This window comes from Saccopteryx leptura, chromosome 3, assembly GCF_036850995.1.
Source record: "Saccopteryx leptura isolate mSacLep1 chromosome 3, mSacLep1_pri_phased_curated, whole genome shotgun sequence".
NCBI lineage: Eukaryota > Metazoa > Chordata > Mammalia > Chiroptera > Emballonuridae > Saccopteryx > Saccopteryx leptura.
Window position 1 is genome coordinate 103,585,072 of NC_089505.1, and position 27,644 is coordinate 103,612,715.

The 27,644-nt window shown below is 42.5% G+C and overlaps 1 protein-coding gene across 1 annotated transcript in view; it reads right to left on the bottom strand.

Moving 5' to 3' along the window:
- Window positions 1–26,819, bottom strand: part of WASF2 (WASP family member 2) — an 88,335-nt gene extending 61,516 nt beyond the window's left edge. The window contains 1 exon segment of the mRNA XM_066375558.1: window positions 26,631–26,819. The gene's annotated coding sequence lies outside the window, so the exon portion shown is untranslated.
- Between the last annotated feature and the right edge of the window lie 825 nt (window positions 26,820–27,644).

Genomic DNA, 27,644 nt, shown 5'->3' on the forward strand with positions numbered 1-27,644 from the left:
CCATTCAGGGCACATACATGAACAGATCAATGTTTCTGTCTGTCTGTCTGTCTCTCTCTCTCTCTCTAAAATCAACAGACAAAGTTTAAAAGAAAAAATGCTAATAAATCCACACAAAAAAATTGTTAGAATCAAAGTAACAGAATACAAGATCAATATACAAAAAGCAATTGTATTTCTATAAAAGAGCAAGTAACAATTCAAAAATAAAGTTAAGAAAATAATTTCATTTACTATCACATCAAAAAATACTTAGGAATAAATTTAACATAAAGACTTGTGCACTAAAAACCACAAAACAGAAAAATTTAAAGACTTAACTAAATGAAAAGATATCCCATATTAATATATTAAAAGACTCAATATTGTTAATATGGCAATACTTTCCAAATTAATCTACATCTTCAATGAAATATCCCTATCAAAATCCCAGCTGGGCCTGACCAGGCAGTGGCGCAGTGGATAGAGCTTCGGACTGGGATGAAGAGGACCCAAGTTCGAGACCCTGAGGTCGCCAGCTTGAGCGTGGGCTTATCTGGTTTGAGCTAAGCTCACCAGCTTGGACCCAAGGTCACTGGCTAGAGCAAGGGGTTACTCGGTTTGCTGTAGCCCCACGGTTAAGGCACATATGAGAAAGCAATCAATAAAACTAAGGTGTCGCAATGAAAAACTAATGATTGATGCTTCTCATCTCTCTCCATTCCTGTCTGTCTGTCCCTATCTATCCCTCTCTCTGACTCTCTCTCTGTCTCTGTAAAAAATAAAAATTAAAAAATCCCAGCTAAAGCGGCTTTTTTGCAGAAATTGACAAGCGGAGCCTAATTTCATTTGGAAGTACAAGGAACTCAGCACAATCAAAACAATACTGAAAAGGAACAAAGTCAAAGGACTCACCCTTTTTTGTTTCAAATTTTACAACAGAGATACAGTAATCAAGACTGTGTGGTACTGGCATAACAATAGACATTTAGATCAATGGAATAGAATGAAGAATCTAGAAACAAACCCATACATTTATGGTCAACTGATCTTAAAGATGTCAAGAAAATTTAATGTGGAATGAATTGTGTTTTCAAGAAATGGTGTTGGGAAATCTGGATACCCACATGCAAATGAAAGTTGGACCTCTACCTAATAAAACACACAAAAATTAACTCAAAGTAGATCAAAGGTCTAAAAATACAAAACTAAGTGTAAATCTTTACAATAGTAGATTAGGCAATAATTTTTTAGATATGATACTTAAAAGTATAATCAACCAAAGAAAAAAAGATAAACTGTACTTTATCAAAATTAAAAACTTGTCTTTTAAAGGGCACAATCACGAAAGTAGAAAGACAACCCATAGAAATGGGACAAAATATTTGCATACCATATTCAATAGTATATCCAGAATATGTAAAGAATTATTACAACTTCATAATAAAAGGACAAATAACACAATTTAAGAATAGATAAAACATTGTAATAGTCTCCAAAGAAGATACATAAATAGTTAACAAACACATGAAAAGATGTTCAACATCATTAGTCATTAGAGAAACACAAATCAAAACATGAGATATCACTTCAAACCCACCAGGACAACTAGATTAAAAAGATAAGACATACTGGTGAGAATGTGGAAAAACTGGATTATATACTGCTGGTAGAAATGTAAAATGATGCAGCCACTTTGGAAAACAGGCAGTTCCTCAAACACAGTGTTATAGGAATTAGCAAATCCACTCATAGGTATATATTCATGAGAACTGAAAACATATGTCCACACTAAAAATGTATACATGAATATTTATAGCAGTTATTCATCAAGCCAAAAAGTCACAACAACCCAAATGTCCATCAACTGATGAAATACATGTAGTACATCCATACATACATTGGAATAGTATTTAGCCATAAAAAGGAATGGAGTAGTGACACATGCTTCAATATAGATAAACTTTGAAAATGCTATGCTAAGTGAAAGAAGCCAATCACAACAGACCACTTATGATATGACTGAATTTTTATGAAATGTCATATGCAAATCCATAGACAGAGAGAGTAGATGAATGGTTATCTAGGGCCAGGAGGGAGCAGGGAATGGGAAGTGACTACTAATAGGTATGTGGTTTCTTTCTGGGATGACAAATATGTTCTGGAATTAAATAGTAATGATGGTTGTTGCACAACCTTGCAAATATACTAAAAAACACTGAACTACACATTTTAAATGGGTGAATTTACTCGGCCTATCAATTATGTCAATTTTAAAAATAAAAAAGAAATGCCCATACAAAGACTTGTACACAAATGTTCACAGCAGCTTTATTTATAATAGCTCCAAACTGAAAACAATCCAAAGGAACACCAACAGGTGAATGGATAAACAAATCAGTATATTCATATAATGGATTATTACTTGGCAACTATTGAGACCTGCAACAGCATGGATAATCTCAAAATAATTATCCTGAATAAAATACACCAGTATGTCCTCAATGAGTACATACTGTATGACTCCATTTATATAAAATTCTAGAAGATACAAACTAATTTATCATAATAGAAGGCAGATCAGTGGCTGCCTATGGACTGGGGAGGTAGGCAGTGGAGAAGGAATAGTGATTACAAAGGGGCAGAAGAAAACATTTAGGGGTGATGGATACATTCATTATCTTGACTATGGTGGTGGTTTTACTGGTATATGGGTATATCAAAACTTACTAAAGTTTACATTTTAAATATGTGTTTTATTATATATCAATTTCTCAATAAAACTGCTGTAAAAATAAGGTAAAAGCACTGTTAGTTGAAGTACTTAAACAGCTAGAGTTCTATAAGTCAGATAATGTTTAAAATGTGTTTATTTTAGAAAGAGAGGAAGGAAGAGAGAAACAAAAACATTGATCTGTTCCAATATGTGCCCTGACTGAGGATTGAACCCAAAATGTTTGCACATTGGAAGGATACTCAAGCAACTGAGGTATCTGGCCAGGGCTACAGGTCAGATGATTTTAAATAAAAGTTACATTATTAATGGGACTACGTGAGGTGATGAATGTGTTAATTCTCTTGATTGTGGTAATCATGTTACAGTGTGTGTGTGTGTGTGTGTGTCAAACTATCATGCAGCACATCTTATATATATAAGATTTTTGTCAAGTATATCTTGAAAAGCTGGAAAATATAGAAATAAATAAAAATTACATTAACTATTGAAAAAATAATAGGGGATGATAAAAGGGTACTAGGAGAAAAAAGACTGGCCATGAGTTAATAATTGTTGAAGTTAGAATATAAATAAATCGGGATTCATTATACCATTTTTCTTTACTTTTATATTTGCTTGAAATAGTGGATTTAAAATTTTTTTTAGGCCCTGGCCGGTTGGCTCAGTGGTAGAGTGTTGGCCCAGCATGTGGATGTCCCAGAATCGATTCCCGTTCAGGGCACACAGGAGAAGCACCCATCTGCTCCTCCACCCTTCTCCCTCTCTTTTCTCTCTATCTCCTCCCCCCCCCCTCCTGCCGCAGCCAAGGCTCCATTGGAGCCAAGTTGGCCCGGACACTGAGAATGGCTCTAGTTGCAACGAAGCAATGGCCCAAATGGGCAGAGTATCGCCCCAAAGTGAGCACACTGGGTGGATCCTGGTAGGGCACATGCAGGAGTCTCTCTGCCTCTCTGCTTCTCACTTAAGAAAAGTATAAAAAATTAAAAAATTAAAAAGTTTGGGGTTTTTTTTATACAGGGACAGAGAGTCAGAGAGAGGGATAGATAGGGACAGACAGACAGGAACGGAGAGAGATGAGAAGCATCAATTATCAGTTTTTCATTTTGACACCTTAGTTGTTCACTGATTGCTTTCTCATATATATGCCTTGACTGCAGGCCTTCAGCAGACCGAGTCCCCTTGCTCAAGCCAGTGCCCTTGGGTCCAAGCTGGTGAGCTTTTGCTCAAACCAGATGAGCCCATGCTCAAGCTGGCGACCTCAGGGTCTCGAACCTGGGTCCTCCACATTCCAGTCCGATGCTCTATCCACTGCGCCACCGCGTGGTCAGGCAAAAAAAAGATTTTAAAAAAAACTCCAAGCACAGCCTGACCGTTGATAGCACAGTGAATAGAACATCCTGGGACAATGAGGTCCTAGATTCAAAACCCCAAGGTCACCGGCTTCAGTGTGGGCTCATCCAGCTTGAGCACAAGTTCATCAGGCTTGAGCACAAGCTCACCAGCTTGCCCACTGGGTTACCGGCTTGAGCGAAGAACCATGGACACGATCTCATGGTTGCTGACTTGAACCCAAAGGTCAATGGCTTGAGCAAGGGGTCACTGGCTCAGCTGGAGCCCCCACCCCACCCCCATCAAGGCACATATGAAAAGCAATCAACGAACAACTAAAGTGCCACAACTACATGATGATTCTCATCTCTTCCTCCACCCCTCCTTGCCTGCCTGTCTCTCTCTCTAAAACAAATTTAAAAAAAATAAGTTACTCCAAACATATCAATTAAAAAAAAACTTTTTAAAACTTCCCATTTACTTAAAAAAGAACTATCAGTATCACAAAGCTCTGAATACCTTTGCCCTTAAGAATTCCTTAAACTTTGGAAGTTTCTTTCTTCATCTCTTTCTTTGGCTGGTTCATATTCATTCTTCAGTTTCGGTTTGTCACCTTCTCAAAGAAGCCCTCCCTGACCATCTTAATCTAAGTTCTTCCATTACTCTTTATTATAGCACACAATTTTATTCTCTTCATAACCTACCATAATATTTTAACGTTTTATTTATATGTTTGTTTGTCTCCAAGCCTCCTTAAAGTACATGAGAACAGGCACCCTGCTTTCTCATAGTCACTGAGTTCTATTCCTTGTATTTGGCACATAGCAGGTACTCAATAAATTTGTTGAATGTTAAACTAAAAATTCAATACTGGGCAATTACCCCATTATGGATCATTTAGTATGACAAAGCCTTACAGAGAACCTACTGTTTATGAGTCTTCAGGTAAAACATATGCACACCTGAAGTGAAAGGATACATGATATAATGTGAATTAAACAGAAAAAAAACAAACAACAATAAAAATCTCTTCCAATGGCTATTTGCTGTTTTCTTGCTAAAAACAGCAAATAGGCCCTGGCCGGTTGGCTCAGTGGTAGAGCGTCGGCCTGGCGTGCAGGAGTCCTGGGTTTGATTCCCAGCCAGGGCACACAGGAGAAGCGCCCATCTGCTTCTCCACCCCTCCCCCTCTCCTTCCTCTCTGTCTCTCTCTTCCCCTCCCACAGCCGATGCTCCATTGGAGCAAAAAGATGGCCCAGGCGCTGGGGATGGCACCTTGGCCTCTGCCTCAGGCGCTAGAGTGGCTCTGGTCGCTACAGAGCAACGCCCCGGATGGGCAGAGCATCGTCCCCTGGTGAGTGTGCCGGGTGGATCCCGGTCGGGCGCATGCGGGAGTCTGTCTGACTGCCTCCCGGTTTCCAGCTTCAGAAAAATACAAAAAAAAAACCCAAAAAACCAGCAAATAAATATGACTTAAGAAGACTAATGTTTCCCCCAGAGATTTCATTTAGAAACAGTATCAAGAGAGTTCTGATAGAGTCCCTTCTCTGGATCAAGATGTATAAACAAAGGGGTCCCCAGGGATTGATGCTGAATGAAACCCACCACAAGGAACATTTTTAGAAATTATCTAGAAAAACAATATCCAATGAAATCTGTTTGCAGATAACTCTACAGCTATAGCTAGAAGTATGATGGTACAAAGTTGCATGTTGAGAAATGTGAAAAATAGCTTCCATGTGGACAAAAATAAGGTAATGCCAATGGAAAAAATAGTCCAAACTATAATTATCAGATGATGAGCTCTAAAGCTACCTGTTTCAATATAAGAAAGTCCAGGGTTTCCGAGTCCCTGGACTTACCCTGAATACAGCTACAAAAAGGCAACAAAATGCTGGCTATTATTATGAAAGCTTTGGAAACACAGAACACATTATCCTGCCCTTGTACAAACCAAAGTGTACCTGTACCTAGAATAGAATGTGCAGTGGTGGTCATCCTAGTACAAAAGAAAGGTAAAATAGAGAAGACCTAGAAAGGTATCTAAAAAGACCCAAAAGACAGAAGTTTCTGCAGGCATACCGTTTTTTAAATAGAGATATAGATATATAAAGGACACTTTAATATGAAACGAAAAGAGTGTGAAATAGTAAACATAGACTGTAACAAATATTAGGATTTATAAACCAGAAGTCTAAAGAAACAAAGTATATTTTAAATTTTTTTAACAGAAAGATAGGAGTTTTACATCAAAGGGAGGAAGGGAGGGAGGGAGAGAAAGAAGAAAAAGAGAAAGAAAGAGAGAGAGAAAGAGAGAAAGAAAGAAAAAAAAGAGAAGAGAAAAAGAAAGAAAGAAAAGAAAAAAGAAAGAAAAGCCCTGGTTGGTTACTCAGTTAAAACGTCATCTCCCAAAACCAAGGTTGTGAGTTCAATTCCCAGTCAGGGCACACACAGGAAACAACCAATGAATGGACAACTACATAAATGGAACAACAAATAAATGCTTTTCTTTCTCTCCCTCTCTCTCCCTTCCTCTCTCTGCCTCTCTTTAAAAAAAAATCAGTCAGGCCCTGGCCGGTTGGCTCAGTGGTAGAGCGTCAGACTGGCGTGCAGAAGTCCCGGGTTCGATTCCCGGCCGGGGCACACAGGAGAGGTGCCCATCTGCTTCTCCACCCCTCCCCCTCTCCTTCCTCTCTGTCTCTCTCTTCCCCTCCCGCAGCCGAGGCTCCACTGGAGCAAAGATGGCCCGGGCACTGGGGATGGCTCCTCAGCCTCTGCCCCAGGCGCTAGAGTGGCTCTGGTCGCAACAGAGCGATACCCCTGAAGGGCAGAGCGTCGCCCCCTGGTGGGCGTGCCCGGTGGATCCCGGTCGGGCGCATGAGGGAGTCTGTCTAACTGTCTCTCCCCGTTTCCGGCTTCAGAAGAATACAGAAAAAAAAAAAAAAAATCAGTCGCCTGACCAGGAGGTAGCGCAGTGGATAGAGTGTCAGACTGGGATGCCGAGGACCCAGGTTCGAGACCCCGAGGTCGCCAGCTTGAACACGGGCTCATCTGGTTTGAGTAAGGCTCACCAGCTTGGACCAAAGGTTGCTGGCTCAAGCAAGGGGTTACTTGGTCTGCTGAAGGCCCGCAGTCAAGGCACATATGAGAAAGCAATCAATGAACAACTAAGGAGCCACAATGAAAAACTGATAATTGATGCTTCCCATCTCTCTCTGTTCCTGTCTGTCCCTATCTATCCCTCTCTCTCTGTCTCTGTAAAAAATAAAAATAAAAAAAAAATCAGTTAATAAATTTTAAAGAAATTAATTTTTTTAAAAAAAGAAGAAAAGAAGGGAGGGAGCTTGGTTTTGAATTCTAGTCCCAGTAGGCTTAACTGTGTGACCATGGGCACATTACTGACTTTCCTTGAGCCTCACTATTCTCATCTGACTCATCTGAAGGATTGGTATTAGGATGGAGATACACACACTGCTTGGCACATAGTATATTCTTACTACCTAGCAGCTATTACTTTTATTAGAACCAATAAAAAGTAATAGTTTAACTGTGGCCAGAGAGCTTAGCATGGCCCCAATATACAAAGGTTGTTAATTCAATCTCCGGTCAGGGCACGTCCAGCCTGACCTGTGGTGGCACGATGGATAAAGCGTAGACCTAGAATGCTGAGGCTGCAGGTACAAAACCCTAGGCTTGCCCAGTCAAGGCACGTACAAGAACTACGAGCCTGACCTGTGGTGGCGCAGTGGATAAAGTGTTGACCTGGAATGCTGAGGTTGTCGGTTCAAAACCCTGGGCTTGCTCAGTCAAGGCACATATGGGAGTTGAAGCTTCCTGCTCCTCCCCCCTTCTCTCTCTCTCTCTCTCTCTCTCTCTCTCTCTCTCAATCTCTCTCTCTCTCCTCTAAAATGAATAAATAAATAAAAATAATTTTTAAAAAAGATACTATTTCTTATAAAAAAAGGAAAAAAAAAAAAGTAACTACGAGTTGATGCTTCCCATTCCTTTCCACCCCCTGCTTTTCTCTCTTCTCTAAAATCAATAAAATCTTATAAAAAAAAAAAAGAAACAGATGTTTCTGTCTCTCCCTCTCCCCTTCCTCTCTAAATAAATAAATTTAAAATATATAAATACACATATACATACATATACATACATATACATATGTGTGTGTGTGTGTGTGTATAAATAAATGACTGACCAGTGGTGGTGCAGTGGATAAAGCACTGACCCAGAACAATAGGGTCTCCAGCTCTGAGATCAAGTTCATCAGTGCGGGGTCACTGGCTTTAGTGGGGGAATCATCCACATGATCCCAAAAGCTTGTCAGTTTGAGCCCAAAGGTCACTGGTTTGAACAAGGGGATGCTGGCTCAGCCCTGGTCAAGGCATGTACGAGAAGCAATCAATGCACAACTAAAGTGAAGACAACTATGAGCTGATGCGTCTTACCCTTCCTGTCACTCTCTCACTCTCTAAAAAAAATAAAATAAATTAAATTAAAAATTGGCCCTAGGCTGCCTGACCAGGCGGTGGCGCAGTGGATAGAGCGTTGGACTGGGATGCAGAGGACCCAGGTTCGAGACCCCGAGGGCACCAGCTTGAGTGCGGACTCATCTGGTTTGAGCAAAAGCCCACCAGCTTGAACCCAAGGTTGCTGGCTCCAGCAAGGGGTTGCTCGGTCTGCTGAAGGCCCGTGGTCAAGGCACGTATGAGAAAGCAATCAATGAACAACTAAGGTGTTGCAACACGCAATGAAAAACTAATGATTGATGCATCTCATCTTTCTTCGTTCCTGTCTGTCCGTCCCTGTCTATCCCTCTCTCTGACTCAGTCTCTGAAATAAATAAATAAATAAATAAATAAATAAATAAAAATTTTAAAAAATTGGCCCTAGGCTGTTCACTCAGTTGGTCGGGTGTATAAACATGCCAGGTTCGATTCCCAGTCAGGGTACACAAGAGAAGAGACAATCTGCCTCTCTCTCCCTCCCGCAGCCAGTGGCTTGACTGGTTCAAATGTCGGCTGGGCACTGAGGATGGCTCAGTTGGTCCGAGCACATCAGCCTCAGTAAAAATAGTTCGGTTGAATTGAGCATTGGCCCTGGGGGATCCCGGCTGGTGGGTACACAGAAGTCTATCTCACTATCTCCCCTCCTCTCACCTAAAAAAAGTTTTTTTAGCCTGCCCAGGCGGTGACGCAGTGGATAGAACGTCAGACTGAGATGCGAAAGGACCCAGGTTCGAGACCCCAAGGTCGCTGGCTTGAGCAAGGGGGTCTGCAGAAAGCCCACAGTCAAGGCACATATGAGAAAGCAATCAATGAACAACTAAGGTGTCACAACAAAAAACTGATGATTGATGCTTCTCATCTCTCTCCGTTCCTGTCTCTCTGTCCCTATCTGTCCCTCTCTCTGACTCTGTAAAAAATAAATAAATAAAATCTTTAAAAAAAATTTTAATTAAAAATAAAATATATTTTAAAAAAGTAATAACATACTACCCAATCCAATAAATAAAGTACTAAAACTTATTACTCATACAGGGAGTACAGAATATTAAAAAAAATAATTCAATGATATCTAGATAAACCCAAGAGTAACACTTCCTTAAGAAATTCCTAAAACAAATTATAAATTTTGGACAACATGGCCCTAAATTTTGACCTTGACAATCTTATCCCTTTCCCCCAAAGCAGTAAAATTCTGAGCCAGACAGACCAAAATTTTATGGGATTAAATATGCCTTTTCTTAATTTATAACGACAATTGCTACGTTTTATTGAGCACTGGACAAATAATGATGCTATTTAATCCTTCCAATACCTTTTGAGATATGCTCTATATTTTATAGTAAAATTGAGGCAAGTCCCCATTTTACAGATGAGAATGCAAAGGTTAAGAGTCATTGGCCGGTTGGCTCAGCGGTAGAGTGTTGGCCTGGCGTGCGGGGGACCCGGGTTCGATTCCCGGCCAGGGCACATAGGGGAAGAGCCCATTTGCTTCTCCACCCCCACCCCCTCCTTCCTCTCTGTCTCTCTCTTCCCCTCCCGCAGCCAAGGCTCCATTGGAGCAAGGATGGCCCGGGCGCTGGGGATGGCTCCTTGGTCTCTGCCCCAGGCGCTAGAGTGGCTCTGGTCGCGACACAGCGACGCCCTGGAGGGGCAGAGCGTCGCCCCTGGTGGGCGTGCCGGGTGGATCCCGGTCGGGTGCGTGCGGGAGTCTGTCTGACTGTCTCTCCCCGTTTCCAGCTTCAGAAAAAAAAAAAAGAGAGAGAGAGTCATTGCCCAAGGGTATATATAAGCTGGTGAGGAGAGAAGCCAACATTTGAACCCAGACAGAGGAGGAACTTCAGAATCCCTCCACTCATAACCTCAGAACCATACTGCCTCCTACTCTGGAAGAAATACTGGGTACTGCATATACAAGAATGAGGTTAGTAATGAAGAAGTGCACAGCTGAGTATTCAAAAATGTTGCCTGACAAGACCAACCCAACCAAGGTCACTGCCAGTCACTCAGATTTATGGTGGCCACAAGCATGAACATTGAAATAACAAAAACTGGTTAACGAGGATGTGACAAACCTAATATAAGAAAGGAAGCCTAAAAATCCCTAAGCTATGGTTTCAACTGTGGTGTAGTTCAGAGAAAGGAAAATATATCAAATTGCTAACTGGTGGGATTATGGGTGGTTCTTATTTGCTGCTTTGTTGTTGTTTTTTATTTTAATTTTAGTTGCTTTTAGAAAGAGGGAAAGACACAGGAACATCAATTTGTTGTTCCATTTATTTATGTATTCTTTGGTTGATTCTTGTACATGCCTTGACTGCGGATCAAACCTGCAACCTTGGTGTACAAATATTGATCGACTTATAACCTACGCAACTTAGGACCATTCGACTTTATGACCATAATCGCTAGCCACGACTGCTCCGCGTCTGGCAGTGCAAGCGTTGCCCAGCTGGGCGTACGACAGTGCACACGACCAGGTTCCGGCAGCACTACCATCTCCACATGCACCATTTCAACTGTTATCCCAGACTTGGTACAGCAATTTGTGTTTTGTGTCTTGTATATTTTTCATCAAACCCCTCCCAAGATGTCTACCAAAAGGAAATTGTCTTTGCAAATATTAAACCAGTTGTACTGGTAATGCAGTGTTTTACTTAAACCTGACGAATGTAAAAATAAGAAACAAAATGGTGTAGAGATGATACAAATGGCATAAAATGAACAAAAAAAATTATGATATATAACAATAATGAAAGAAAATTATGATAAAATATGACTTAAAGATTTTTATAACATCATTTCACAGTACTGTACATATAGCCTACTCAACTTACGACCAAATCGTGTTATGACCAGTCTCTCGGAACCAATCGTAAGTCGAGCACTAGCTATACTGGAAAGATACTCTAACCCAGTGGTCCCCAACCTTTTCTGGGCCACAGACCGGTTTAATGTCAGAAAATATTTTCACGGACCGGCCTGTAGGGTGGGACAGATAAATGTATCACATGACCAAGACAAGCGTCAAGAATGAGTCTTAGACGGATGTAACAGAGGGAATCTGGTCATTTTTTAAAAATAAAACATCGTTCAGACTTAAATATAAATAAAACGGAAATAATGTAAGTTATTTATTCTTTCTCTGTGGACTGGTACCAAATGGCCCACGGACCAGTACCAGTCCGTGGCCCAGGGGTTGGGGACCACTGCTCTAACCGACTGAACTATTGGCCAGGGCTGCTTTATATATATATATATATATATATATATATATATATTTTTTTTTTTTTTTTTTTTTGTATTTTTCTGAAGCTGGAAACGGGGAGGCAGTCAGACAGACTCCCGCATGCGCCCGACTGGGATCCACCCGGCATGCCCACCAGGGGGCGATGCTCTGCCCATCCGGGGCGTCGCTCTGTCACGACCAGAGCCAGTCTAGCGCCTGGGGCAGAGGCCATGGAGCCATCCCCAGCGCCCGGGCCATCTTTTGCTCCAATGGAGCCTCGGCTGCGGGAGGGGAAGAGAGAGACAGAGAGGAAGGAGAGGGGGAGGGGTGGAGAAGCAGATGGGCTCTTCTCCTGTGTGCCCTGGCCGGGAATCGAACCCAGGACTCCTGCACGCCAGGCCGACGCTCTACCACTGAGCCAACCAGCCAGGGCCTGCTTTATATTTTTTACTATGGCAATTGTTTTAAAAAACAAAGACCAGGCCTGATCTGTGGTGGCGCAGTGGATAAAGTGTCGACCTGGAAATGCTGAGGTCACTGGTTCGAAACCCTGGGCTTGCCTAGTCAAGGCACATATGGGAGTTGATGCTTCCTGCTCCTCCCCCCCTTCTCTCTCTCTGTCTCTCTCTCCTCTCTCTCTCTCTCTCTCCCTCTCTCTCCTTTCTAAAATGAATAAATAAAATAAAAATAAATTAAAAAAAAAACAAAGACCAGCCCTGGCCAGTTGGCTCAATGGTAGAGCGTTAGCCTGGCATGCAGGAGTCCCGGGTTCGATTCCCTGCCAGGGCACACAGGAGAGGCACCTATCTGCTTCTCCACCCCTCCCCCTCTCCTTCCTCTCTGTCTCTCTCTTCCCCTCCCGCAGCCAAGGCTCCATTGGAGCAAAGTTGGCCAGGGCACTGAGAATGGCTCTGTGGCCTCTGCCTCAGGCGCTAGCATGGCTCTGGTTGCAACAGAGCAACGCCCCAGATGGGCAGAGCATCGCCCCCTGGTGGGCATGCCGGGTGGATCCCGGTCAGGAGCATGTGGGAGTCTGACTGACTGCCTCCCCGTTTCCAACTTCAGAAAAATACAAAAAAAAAACCCACTCATTTATTTTGGAGAGAGAAAGAGAGAAGGCAGGGGAGGAGCAGCAAGCATCAACTCTCATATTTGTCTTGACTAGGCCAGGGTTTTAAACCAGGGACGCCAGCATCCCAGGTTGACACTTTTTCCACTGCGCCACCACAGGTCAGGCATTATTTTTGTAATTGTAAAAAGATAAAGATAAAAATAAATCCGAGGAAACTTTCATTCTTTATTCACTCCTTGTTGGGTAATTGTTATAGTAAACGTGCATTACTTTTGTAATTCCAAAGAGATTTTAAAAACACGTAAATCTAGGCCTGACCTGTGGTGGTGCAGTGGGTAAAGCATCGACTTAGAACGCTGAGGTTGTCAGTTTGAAACCCTAGGCTTGCTGGGTCAAGACACATATAAGAAAAAAACTATCTATGAGTTGATGCTTCCTGTTCCTCCCCTACCTCCTTTCTCTCTCTCTCTCTCTCTCTCTCTCTCTAAAATCAATAAATAAAATCTTAAAAAAAATACAAACAAAACAAATAAACCTAGGATGTTAGAAAAGGCAAAGCCTGACCAGGTGGTGGAGCAGTAAATAAAGCACAGACCTGGGATGCTGAGGTCCCAGGTTCAAAACCCTGAGGTTTTTGGCTTGAGCATGGGCTCATCTGGCTATAATGCAGGCTCATCAGCTTGAGCATGAGGATGCTGACTTGAGCGTGGGATCACGGAAATGATCCCAAGGTCACTGGCTTGAGCCCAAGATCTGGCTTGAACAAGGGGTCACTGGCTCAGCTTGAGTGCCATTCCCCCACCCTCGCCCCATCAAGGCACATATAAGAAGCAATCAGTGAACAACTAAAGTGATGCAACTACATGTTGATACTTCTCATCTCTCTCTCTTCCTATATCTCTCTTAAAGAAAAAAAAAAAAGACAGGTTTCAATCTCAAATCCATTATTAGTTGAGTGACTTTAAAGAAGTTATTTAACCTCTCTAAGCTTGTTTATCTATAAAACATAGCCACTGACATAATAAAATTTATCTCAAGTACTGAGGACTGACTGTAATGGTACAGATCAAAGTGGGAGCACTCTGCTTTGCAAATGATCATCCAATGAGTACTGAAGAAGCTTTAAAAATAAAGAAGGGAGCAAAGTTGGTCTTATATTTCTCATAATTCAACAGATACCTTTGGCATCAGAAATACTATTCCTTAAAAACTACCAGTATTCTGCCCTGGCTGGGTGGCTAAGTGGATAAAGCATCGACCCAGAAGTAGGTCTGATCCCTGATCAGAGCATATATAAGAAGCAATCAATGGGTATACAACTAAATGTGATGCCTTTCTCTCTCTCTCTTTCTCAAATCAATGGAAAAATCTTTTAAAAAAACTATCAACATCCTTACAAAGGGAAATTTACTTACAGTTCTCAACTGTAAATAAAGAACATCAATGGGTATGACATAAGACCTTCTTTTACACATACAATTTGAGAGAAAGTTTTTAGATTGAGTACTTGCTAGAATAATGGCATTATCAGGGGCGAAAAAGGTCTCAATTCCAAATGCTTGAGAGTAAAAGAATTGCTCTTGTAACTTTACTATGTCAATTATAAAGTTTAAATGTCACTGTCGGCCCTGGCCGGTTGGCTCAGCGGTAGAGCGTCAGCCTGGCGTGCGGGGGACCCGGGTTCGATTCCCGGCCAGGGCACATAGGAGAAGCCCCCCCCTTCCTTCCTCTCTTTCTCTTCCCCTCCTGCAGCCAAGGCTCCATTGGAGCAAAGATGGCCCGGGCGCTGGGGATGGCTCCTTGGCCTCTGCCCCAGGCGCTAGAGTGGCTCTGGTCGCGGCAGAGCGACGCCCTGGAGAGGCAGAGCATCGCCCCCTGGTGGGCAGAGCGTCGCCCCCTGGTGGGCAGAGCTTCGCCCCTGGTGGGCGTGCCAGATGGATCCCGGTTGGGCGCATGCAGGAGTCTGTCTGACTGTCTCTCCCCGTTTCCAGCTTCAGAAAAATACAAAAAAAAAAAAGTCACTGTCATTTATATGTGTGTAAGTTATGTATGCGTACATATACACTCAAATTTGAACTAAAATGAACCACTGCTTATTTCTAAAACATCTTCTATACTCTAAAACTAAGAAACTTACCGGTAATTCTGTTTAACTGGAATTAATCTTACAACTAAGAGCATATGTCTCAGACTTTTCTATATTTTACCAAAAAAAAAAAAAACCAGCTTGAAAAATAGTGTGTCCTTCAAGTCATGGTGCACTTTTGACCAGTCACAGGAAAGCAACAAAAGATGATAGAAATGTGAAATCTGCACCAAATAAAAGGAAAACTCTTCCAGTTTCATACCTATTCAGTGCAGTTCGATGTGGGCGCACACACAGATTTTTTAGGGCTCCTTAGGTAGCTATCCCGTATAGCCTCTAGACTCGTCACTGACTGATGGCCTACCAGAATGGGGTTTCTCCACCAAATTGCCGGTTTCCTTCAACTGCTTATCCCACTGAGTAAAGTTATTCCTATGTGGTGGCACTTCATTATAAATGTGCTGATATTCACATTGCACTTTGGTCACAGATTCAAATTTAGCGAGCCACAGAACACACTAAACTTTCCTCTGTACCATCCACATCTCGACTGGCATGGCTGTGGGCTGCTCTGCTGTATACACGGTGTTAAGTCATCATCTGCGCATGCGCACATGCTGCCACATCATCCCACAGAAACTGGGAGCGTTTTCCTTTTATTTGGTGCAGATTTCACATTTCTATCGTCTTTTGTTGCTTTCCTGTGACCGGTCAAAAGTGCACCATGACTTTACGGACACACTGTACATCACAGGCAAAGTTGAATAGCCACTCTTACTGATTTCAAACTGTTTTTATTAGTGTGTGAAAATCATGACGAAGAGCAAATTTTTCTGAGATACTTCTATATCTGAACGTTATTTCCTCTGCAAGCATTCAACAATTCTTGTTTCCATTCTTCTCCTTTCTAATTCAAATCTGTTTGGTTTCTAATTTCAGAAGAATGTTTCATTTGCATAAATGGTAACTATTCTGAGATACCATTCATAACTATACACTTGAATTCTCTAGAGTACCATTCATAACTTCTAAGGGTTATGAATGGGGGGGAACACTCATTCAACTTCACTTTAATGGTTACCGAGACATGAATGATTATGTTATTTGTGGAGGGTTGGCCATAGGAGAGTAAAGTCCCCAAATATTACTACTAACTTGTCATCACTTTGTGAATGTCCAAAGGGACAAAGGATGGCTGCCTCGACCAATCTACCTATCACAAAAAATACTGAACTTATAAAAACATGTTCTTCGGAAGACCCAGGTTCAAGACCCCAAGGTCGCCAGCTTGAGCACGGGCTCATCTGGTTTGAGCAAGGCTCACCAGCTTGGACCCAAGGTTGCTGGCTCGAGCAAGGGGTTACTCGGTCTGCTGAAGGCCCGCGGTCAAGGCACGTATGAGAAGGCAATCAATGAACAATTAAGGTGTTGCAATGCACATGAAAAACTAATGATTGATGCTTCTCATCTCTCCGTTCCTGTCTGTCTGTCCCTGTCTATCCCTCTCTCTGTCTCTGGAAAAAAAATAAAAAAATAAAAAAACATGTTCTTTACAGTACAAAGTGTCTATTCAGGGACATCAAAAGATATATTTTAGCCATGAAATTCAAATTTTAGCAAAGAAAATTGACAAGTGCTGGCAAGTTCTCTATAAAACCAATGCTGGTTCTTCTTTAAATATTAAACTTTTCAGCTATGAGCTTTTCTGGAAAAGTCTTTTATGCAAGGTAGTAATATTCTAGTAGTTCTTTACTCCATCTAATCAGTGGTAGAAACTTGTTACACAAAGAAATCTGGCTGCATAAATAATTCAGCTATCTGTACTACTCTAATGTATTTAAACAAAATAAAATATGAACAGAATAAAAATAATGGGGCTATTTTAAGGTTGTCACTTCCTGATTTCCTTCATTTTTATTTTTATCCAAAGTCAGAGACAAGAGACTACATAACTACAAAGAAGGAATATGAGGCATGTACACCAGAGGATATTTATACTCACTTCCTTCTACGACTATAGACCACCCCCAGCCCTTGATTCAGTAGTCCTAAAGAGGGAGTAATTTTGCCCTCCAGGGGACATTTGACAATATCTGGAGACATTTTTGGTTGTCACAGGTAGTGGGTCGATTCAGGAATACTACTAAACATGCTACAGTGTACAGGAAAGTCTTCCATAATTACAGAATCATCCGGTCCAATATGTCAGTAATTCCTCAAGGTCCAAGAAAGACCTACCTACCACTCACAGTAATAAATGTTTGCTGATCTGAACTGCAAAGACCATGATCGGAAGAGAAGCCTACAAGAAGAAAAGCAAAAGCCCTGGCCGGTTGGCTCAGTGGTAGAGTGTCGGCCTGGTGTGCAGGAGTCCTGGGTTCGATTCCCAGCCAGGGCACACAGGAGAAGCACCCATCTGCTTCTCCATCCCTCCCCTCTCCTTCCTCTCTGTCTCTCTCTTCCTCTCCCGCAGCCAGGGCCCCATTGGAGCAAAGTTGGCCCGGACGCTGAGGATGGCTCCATGGCCTCTGCCTCAGGCGCTAGAATGGCTCTGGTTGCAACAGAGCAATGCCCCGGATGGGCAGAGCATCGCCCCCTGGTGGGCATGGCGGGTGGATCCCGGTCGGGCACATGCGGGAGTCTGTCTGCCTCCCCGTTTCCAACTTCAGAAAAATACCAAAAAAAAAAAAACAACAAAGAAGAAAAACGAAGCATGACCAGACGGTAATGCAGTGGATAGAGCATTGAACTGGGATGCGGAGGACCCAGGTTCAAGACCCTGAGGTTGCCAGCTTGAACGCGGGCTCATCTGGTTTGAGCAAAGCTCAGCAGCTTGGACTCAAGGTCGCTGGCTTGAGCAAGGGGTTACTAGGTCTGCTGAAGGCCCACGGTCAAGGCACATATGAGAAAGCAATCAATGAACAACTGAGGTGTCGCAAGGAAAAACTGATGATTGATGCTTCTCATCTCTCTCAGTTCTTCTCTGTCCCTATCTATCCCTCTCTCTGATTCTGTCTCTGTAAAAAAAATTTAAAAATTAAAAAAAATAAATTTTAAAAAAAAGAAGAAAAGTGAAGAGAGAGGCCATAAGTTAGCATCTATTACATCATTTAAGTTGTAGGTTGAACACCAATCATACAAAATAAACCAATACAGCCTGACCTGTGGTGGCATAGTGAGTAAAGCGTCGACCTGGAAATGCTCAGGTCGCCGGTTCGAAACCCTGGTCTTGCCTGGTCAAGGCACATATGGGAGTTGATGCTTCCAGCTCCTCCCCCCTTCTCTCTCTCTGTGTCTCCTCTCTCTCTCTCTCTCTCTGTCTCTCTCTGTCTCTCCCTCTCCTCTCTAAAATGAATAAATTAATTAATTAATTAAAAATCAAAATAAACCAATACAGTTTGGCCCTTAAGGAGCTCACAGCCAGGTAGAGGAAAGAGTTTTGTAATTTGTCTGCTATCAGATTTAATAATCTGATACATGCATTAAGGAAGGAGAAAAAAATACAAGGTAGTCATTCAACTTTTCCCGAATATGCTTCATGGAATAGATGATATCTTAGTTCAGTTCTGAAGGATGAGTAGGAGGAATCTTATTTCATAATTTACAAGCCTCTTTCCAAACAAAGAGCCATTCATTTCTTCAGTCAACAAAAAGCTATGGAATATCAATTATATTCCATGCACTGTGTTATGTATTGAAGACCCAAATTATAATATTCCCAATTTAGCAATTGTCACCCTAATAGATGTTAGTTAGTAAGGCCAACAAAACCAAAAGGCAACAAAACTTTGAGTTGTCTGTTGACATAGACTAATTTATCTTGCTAGGTCACAAAATTAGCATGGTAATGCTAGCCAAGTAGCTAGCAATGAACTATGGGTTAATACAGGGGTCCCCAAACTTTTTACACAGGGGGCCAGTTCACTGTCCCTCAGACCGTTAGAGGGCCGGACTATAAAAAAAACTATGAACAAATCCCTATGCACACTGCACATATCTTATTTTAAAGTAAAAAAACAAAACGGGAACAAATACAATATTTAAAATAAAGAACAAGTAAATTTAAATCAACAAACTGACCAGTATTTCAGTGGGAACTATGGGCCTGCTTTTGGCTAATGGGATGGTCAATGTGCTCCTCTCACTGACCACCAATGAAAGAGGTGCCCCTTCCGGAAGTGCGGTGGGGGCCGGATAAATGGCCTCAGGGGGTCGTAGTTTGGGGACCCCTGGGTTAATACCTGCCAACTGTTTGATGTGTTGATATCTTGGAAAGCTATTTTACTTTAAGAAAAAATCTGGGGCTTCTTCTATCCTATCCAATTGATGCCAGGACCAATAGTAAATTAATCAATATGTATTTATTGAGCACCCACAATATTCTTAGGTCAGTGGTCCTCAACCCTGATTGTACACTGACATCAAAGCTCTCAAGCCAGCCTGACCTGTGGTGGTGCAGCAAATAAATCATCAACCTGGAATTCTGAGGTCACTGGTTTGAAACCCTGGCCTTGCCTGGTCAAGGCACATGTGGGAGCTGATGCTTCCTGGTCCCCCCCTTTTCTCTCTCTCTCTCTCTCCGTTCTAAAATGAGTTTAAAAAAGAAAAAAGAGCTCCCAGGCCAGATATGATTATTTTTATTTTTTTTAGAAGAAAAAAATTTTAATTGATTCGAGAGAGAGAACGAGAGAGAGACATCAATTTGTCGTTCTACTTATTTATGCATTCTTTGGTTGATTCTTGTATGTGCCCCGACAGGGGATCAAACATGTAACCTTGGCACACTGGCCAATGTTCTAACCAACTGAGCTACCCAGCCATGGCTGAATTTTTTTTTTTTTTAATTATTTTTTATTTACTTATTCATTTTAGAAAAGAGAGAAAGGGGGGGGGGGGGAGCAGGAAGCATCAACTCCCATATATGCCTTGACCAGGCAGCATAGGGTTTCGAACTGGCAACCTCAGAGTTCCAGGTCGATGCTTGATCCACTGTGCCATCATAAGTCAGGCCGGCTGAATATTTTTAAATGGTAAATTCTTTTTTTTTTTTTTTCATTTTAGAGGAGAAAGAGAAGGGAGGAAGGAGCAGGAAGCATCAACTCCCAATGTGCCTTGACCAGGCAAGCCCAGGTTTCAAACCTGCGACTTCAGCATTCCAGTTCAATGCTTTATCCATTGTGCCACTACAGGACAGGCTTTAAATGGTAAATTCTGATGCAAGAAAAGTTTGGTGCCCTGGCCTTTAAGCATTACAGAATACAAATAAAGTATAAGGCACAGTTCCTGTCTTTTTTTTTTTTTTTTTTACAGAGAGGAAGAGTCAGAGAGAGATGAGAAGCATCAATCATTAGTTTTTCGTTGTGACACCTTAGTTGTTCACTGATTGCTTTCTCATATGTGCCTTGACTGCGGGCCTTCAGCAGACTGAGTAATCCCTTGCTCAAGCCAGCGACCTTGGGTCCAAGCTGGTGAGCTTTTGCTCAAACCAGATGAGCCCATGCTCAAGCTGGCGACCTCGGAGTTTCGAACTCAGGTCCTCCACATCCCAGCCCGACACTCTATCCACTGTGCCACCACCTGGTCAGGCCACAGTTCCTGTCTTGAAGAATTTATCCACAATCACAATAGACCTGGAATAGAATGTTAGTCCACTAATGTGTAACCGTTTTACAATATTATCTGTGCTTATGAAATAGAAGAAACTGACCATGGCAAGTTTGCTCAGTGGACAGAGCATCAGCCTGGTGTGCAGACATCTCAGGTTCGATCCCGGGTAGGGCACACATGAGAAGCGACCATCTGCTTCTCTTCCCTTCACTCTCCCCCGATTCTCTCTTTTCCCTCTCTTCTCCTCTCATAGCCAGTGGCTCCACTGACTCAAATGTTGGCCCTGGGCACTGAGGATGGCTCGGTTGATTACAGCATTAGCTCCAGACTAGGGTTGCTGGGTGGATCCCAGTCAGGGCGCATGCAGGAATCTGTCTTAACTATCTTCCCTCTCACTTAAAAAAATAAATAGCCTGACCTGACCTTTGGTGGCGCAGTGGATAAAGTGTCAACCTGGAAACGCTGAGGTTGCCGGTTCAAAACCCTGGGCTTGCCTGGTCAAGGCACATATGGGAGTTGATGGTTTCTGCTCCTCCCCCCTTCTCTCTCTCTCTCTCCCCCCTCTCTATAATGAATAAATAAAATCTTTATAAAAAATAAATAAATAAATAAATAAATAGCCTGACCAGGCGGTGGCACAGTAGATAGAGTGTCGGACTAGGATGCGGAGGACCCAGGTTCGAGACCCCAAGGTCGCCAGCTTGAGCGCAGGCTCATCTGGTTTGAGCGAGCTCACCAGCTTTGAGCCCAAGGTCGCTGGCTCAAGCAAGGGATCACTCGGTCTGCTGTAGCCCCCCCCCCCCCCATCAAGGCACATATGAGAAAGTAATCAATGAACAACTAAGGAGCTGCAACGAAGAATTGATGTTTCTCATCTCCCTCCCTTCCTGTCTGTCCCTATCTATCCCTCTCTCTGACTCTGTCACACACAAAAAAAATAAATAAAAATAAAAAGAATAAATAAAAAATTTTAAACAATGAAACAGAAGAAACTGAAGTAATTTGGGTAAGAATTGCTCCTATTCCCTAGTCTAGTAATCATACACTGACTCTACCTACACTTTTCCAATACCCTTCTCTTCTAGACAGTGACAGTACTGTTCCCAGGAACTGTGGAGACACCCCAAGTAGAAGAATAAATTGAGGTCCTCAAATCATGTGGCTATGTGGTATCCTGAAGTCCAGAATCTCTCAAATTCATGCTGTCATGGAGCTTCTCTTAGAAAGAAATAATTCACCCTGACATGTGGTGGCACATGTGGATAAAGCATCGACCTGGAACACTGAGGTCACCAGTTCGAAACCCTGAGCTTGACTGGTCAAGGCACATATAGGAGTTGATGCTTCCTGCTCCTCTCCCCTTCTCTTTCTCTCTCCCTCTCTCTCCTCTCTAAAATGAAAAAAAAATTTTAAATCTTAGAAATAATTCTTTAACCTCCAACAATATCAGTCACCTCAGTCTATGATGTTCAAGAAAAGTAAAGAATAGACTGAGTTTTTGCAAATTTTCTCTTAGAGGTCCTTGGTCATTTAAAGAAACTACCCAAATTCATAAGGCTAATAAACTCAAGTTTCTCATAGAGCATATGCTCAAGATAAAAATACTCTAAATTAAACATGTTTTAGTAAACTCCTTTCCAAGAGTTGCAAATTGCGGAGGCTTCATACATTAAAAATAAAAAGTTTTTGACATAAATCTCATCTAGCAGCAATAAATTATACTAAACACTACCCTGAAGGGAATCTCAGCTTTAAATTCTGCATACATGAATCTACAGATCCTCACCTGATTAAGTCTTTCTCTGAATTATACAGAAAAAGGTACAAGTCTCTTAACTGCTATACAGAGAGGAGAGCAAGACACTGTAAGTTACTTTTTATAAAAGAGGGGTATAGCCTGACCTGTGGTGGCGCAGTGGATAAAGCGTCGACCTGGAAATGCTGAGGTTGCCAGTTCGAAACCCTGGGCTTGCCTGGTCAAGGCACATATGGGAGTTGATGCTTCCTGCTCCTCCCCCTTCTCTCTGTCTCTCCCTCTCTTCTCTCTCTCTCTCTCTCTCCTTTCTAAAATGAATAAAATAAAAATAAAATTTAAAAAAAAAAAGAGCGGTATAGGGTATCAGTCAAACATCTAAAACAGTGAACAATGCCCTAACCTGGCAGTTCAGTTGGAGAGAGTGCTATCCTGATTGCCAAGGTTGCAGGTCTGATCCCAGATTGGGGCACATACAAGAAGCTATCAATGGCCCTAGCCAGATAGCTTAGTTGCTTAGAGGGTCGTCCGAACAGGTAAAGGTTGCAGGTTCAAGCACCAGTCAGGGCACATACAGGAACAGATCAATGTTTCTTTCTCTCTCTCACAAATCAATAAAAGAAAAAGAAAAAAGAACCAACTAATGGCCCTGGCCAGGTTGCTCAGTGGACATAGAGCATTGTCCCTGCATGCCAAGGTTGTGGGTTCCAGAGAAGCAGCCAATAAATGCACAATTAAATGAAACTAAGTAGAATAACAAGTTGAGTTGATGCTTCTCTCTCGCTCCTTCCCCCACCTTTCTCCCTTCCTCTGCCTCTCTCTCAAATCAACGGAAAAGTAAAAAATAAAATAAAACAAAAACAATCATCCAATGTATACATATAGAACAAATTGATGTTTCTCTCCTGTTTTCATCTCTCTAACTCAATAAATAAAAATTAAAATAAATAAAAAATAAAACAGGGACCAATGAGGACATTAAAAAGTAAATTTGGTACTTAAGGTAAAATGCAAACTGGCACATATTAATTAGAGTAAGATGATTATCTGAAAGAAACAACAAAATAAATAACTTCTATGTAATAGTGTTTTTATGATGCATGACTTTTAAAATTGGCTTGGTTTACAAAATTTTTCCTTGTAACTGTTCTTGTCATCATATAAGTTTTATCCACAGAGGTCCACAATCCCTTAACTTCAACTCCAAAATCCAAAAGGCTGCAATAAACAAGTTTTTCATTATTCATTTGGTAGCAAAATCCAACATGAAATGATACAAGGCTATTTATAGTATTTATTTATCCCAGTTGGTATGAATATTTTGACATTTTACTACAGTAATGTGTTTGATTACAAGGTACTGCCCCAGACCTCTCTGGAATGTTACATAACCAGAGTACATGTACCATATTCTGTATCTAAAATCCAAAAAATTCAAAATTCAGAAACACCTGAAGCTCCAAGAACAACTTTTTTTCTGGCCACAAAGTACTGTAAACTGGTATACTACTTAAAACTACCATAAATCTCATACAGAAAAATATAACCAATACTGAGAATAAAAGTAGATCTTCACATGCAATAAATCAATGTCTTAACAACTATTCACAATACACAATCCTATAAAATAAGGTATTAAAAAGACAACAAATGTCAAAAACATAACACTTGTTTTTCAAGTGATGGTGACATTTGCATCATCCAATACCTAGATCAATTCCTCTTAGGTTAAAATGTGCTAATTTAAGCCCCAACCAGGAGCTCAGTTGATTAGATCACTATTTCCATATGCCAAGGTTGCAGGGGTTTCGTGTTTTTTTTTTCTGAAGTTGGAAATGGAGAGGCAGTCAGACAGACTCCTGCATGCGCCCGACCAGGATCCACCCAGCACGCCCACCAGGGGGCGATGCTCTGCCCATCTGGGGCATCGCTCTGTTGCAACCAGAGCCATTCTAGTGCCTGAGGCAGAGTCCATGGAGCCATCCTCAGCACCCGGACCAACTTTGCTCCAATGGAGCCTTGGCTGCAGGAGGGGAAGAGAGAGACAGAGAGGAAGGAGAGGGGGAGGGGAGGAGAAGCAGATGGGTGCTTCTCCTGTGTGCCCTGGCCAGGAATCGAACCTGGGACTCCTGCACACCAGGCTGATGCTCTACCACTGAGCTAACCGGCCAGGGCCTGGTTGCAGGTTTGATCCCTGGTCAGGGCACATATAAAAATCAACCAATGCATGCATAAATAAGTGGAACAACAAATCAATGTTTCTTTCTCTTCTCTTTCTCTCTCTCTCTTAAATAAATAAACTTAAAAAATAAAACAGAAAAAAAAATAAAACAGACTCAAAGACTGCAATTAATTATGTTGAAAAAAAGAATCATCCACTAATTAGTAACACACCCAATAAAATGTCCTAATTTCCTTAAAGCTTTATCTCAGACAGTTTAAGACTTAAAATTATTTTATTTTATTCCAGATTATAATTTCTGAACATTGAACAAATTACAACTGACTTTTTCTGTGAAAGCAGAGCCTAGGACAGGAACAGCAACAGGGACAGCTCTTAAATATATCTGAACGGGAAGAAGAGTTTCACAGTTCTTTCCTTCCTTCCTCCTTCAGTTGCTGCTTTCTGGTTTTAGAATTTCAAACAAAGAAATATATATTGGCTCCACTGCTAAGAAACGCCCTCTTTCTCAGCAACTTCCTCTTCTAATTTTCTTCCCTACCATTGACATATGAAAACACACAGACAGTCCTACCACTTTGATTAACCAAAAGCTCTGAGGTTTGGAAAAATTAAGGGCTGCAATTTATAATTACCCAACTACCTACCAATTCAGGTCCACAATTTTGACTCAGCTAGATGTTAGGTAACAGGGAGCACAAAGAAAGAAAGATGCTTAATCAAAGGCAGGCTATTGAACTTTTTACTCTTGGAATCCAAAGAAATTTGAACTAACAAATGAGAAATTTCTTCCATCCCAAGAAAACTTGGCCTTCATAGGAAGCAGAAAAAATTACTGGGCTAGCAGCACTCTGAACCAAGTGTCAAGTCTATGCACCAATAGTTGGTGAACTTTCTTCTACAGACCAACCAGTCAGGATTTAAACCGAGCTCTCAAGTTCTAACACACTTGAAAGTGACTTTTACAACTTAGAAATAGTCCTTTCCAACTCACAGACTGACCATTGGGGAGATCTAGACCCACCCTACCTTACCAAAAGCGTCTGGGACCGGACCTCTCCCCCGATTTGTAACAAAGCAAAGTTCTTTTAAGTGGACAGAGACTTCCCCCTTGCCCAGTGAGTATCAAAGGAAAACACCTTACCCTTGGTAAGCTCTGCACCTGCACCTTATTGGGTGACCTTGAGCAAATTACCTAACTCCTTAACTTAGTTTCTTTGTGTGCAAATTCTCAAGGATAGCTGTAAAAATTAAATAACATATGCCTAAACGAGGTCTGGTGCATAGTAGGCGTGCCAAAAATGTTCTCCTTTCTCCTCCTAATTCTCCTGAATTCTTTTGGGCCTCAATTTCAATCATAGCCCCAAGAGATTCCAAAGACTCCTTCCTCTTCTGATTTTACAGAGAACTATATAAAACTTTCCCATGTCAGAGGCTCTAGGATTCTGGAGGTCCAAGACATCACTCCATCCTAGTCTGGGGTTCATCCAAAGCCTTCGTGGAAGAGCCCTTTAGCCAACTTTCCTTATTCTGCAGTACCATCGTGAACACATAGATATACCTCCTCCTTACTGCAGTAGTGTCTTGTACACATAGGTATGCACATGGAGGTACACACGCATATACACAGTCCCAACCTCCACTTGGCACTTAGCAGACCAGGGGTCTCAAAGAACAAATCAATTCCTTCATGGACCAGAGATGGAAACTGAGGCTCCGCCTGCGGGAAAACTTGCCCAAGACTTCAGACAACATCTGGGATACAACTCCTGTATATATCTAACTGCCTGCAAAGCCTCCGCTTTACAAATGATGAAAGTGAGGCCCAGAGAGGGAAGAGATTTGCTCAAGGTCAAACAGCGAGCTGGTGGCACAGCTAGGTCAAGTTAGGGCACTTTCGAAACCTCACAGACTCGTGCCCCCCGCCCCCCAGTCTCCGAGGGGGTCTCCAGGACATCTACTCCCTGAGCAAGGGAATGAAGAATAAGACGCCAACCCGAGCAGACCGATCACCAGGCTGCTGCCAGTACGTGGGAGAAGGCGAGGCCCACACTCCCGCAGGACCCTGCACGGCTCGGGAGGGGCGGCCCGACCCGGCCCGGCCCAGCGCCTGACCGCGGGGCCCGCCCGCGGGGACTTGTTGCTCACCTGGTCTCGCGCAATCGCCGTCAGCGACAGACCGGCCCTTTGGCCGCCCTTCTCCGCCCGGAGTCTGGCCACGCGTGCCACCTCGCAGGCTGCCACACTGCCGGACCCCACTCAGTGCGCTACGCCCCCAGCCGCGCTCACCCGGCCCGTGTCCGCCATTACGCGATTCCCCGCCCTGGGACGCAGCCACACCCCGCCAGTGGTCCTGATTGGTTCTCTGCTCCACCCGCCTCTGGATTTCGGGCATTTCATTGGCCTGAGTGGAATGCCAGTTAAATAGCTACGCAAAAAACGTACTCAAGGGTACTGTCCCCGGAGCTCCACCCGAGCTACTTCCGCAATCGGAGTAAACAGCGAGGGGTCAAACCAAGTGAAGTAGGGGTAGAAATTAAACTAAATCAATTCCTAAATTAGAAGTAGGAAAGTTCACCTAAAAAAGTATAAAAACTCATACAAAGTGTATTGAAAAGCGAATTCTTTTTCTCAGAGTTAAAAGAACCAGTTTTTTTGATGGAGGAGAAGGACCAGACTCATGAACTTTTCCGTGGGCACCCCTAAAGTTGCGAATAGTTTTTTTGTCCCTTCCCTCCGGGTCTCCGCCCCGCCGAAAGGGTGGAGAAAGTGAGTCACGGGCTCGAACCCGCTGCTAAAGTATCCAATATGCAGCGAGGCCTGGGGTCCTGGGAATGGGAGGTGGTTCTGAAAGGCCAGGGTCAGGTGATCTGGACCCTGGTTCAGCCCCACCTCATTGTGCAACTGAAGACTACTCCCTGGATTTATCTGGATCTCAGTTTGTACTTCTTAAATAGGAGTAGTCCTGTCTTCCTCAAGTCTTGGCGTGTTTGATGAAGATTCATGAATGAATGGGTATATGTGCGTCTTGTTGATTATAAAAGGATGTAGCTGGTTATCAATGTGATATTCACAAGTTAGCAAAGATACCTCATTTAGTTCTCTAGAGCAGTGGTCCCCAACCCCCGGGTCGTGGACCAGTACCGGTCCGTGGGCCATTTG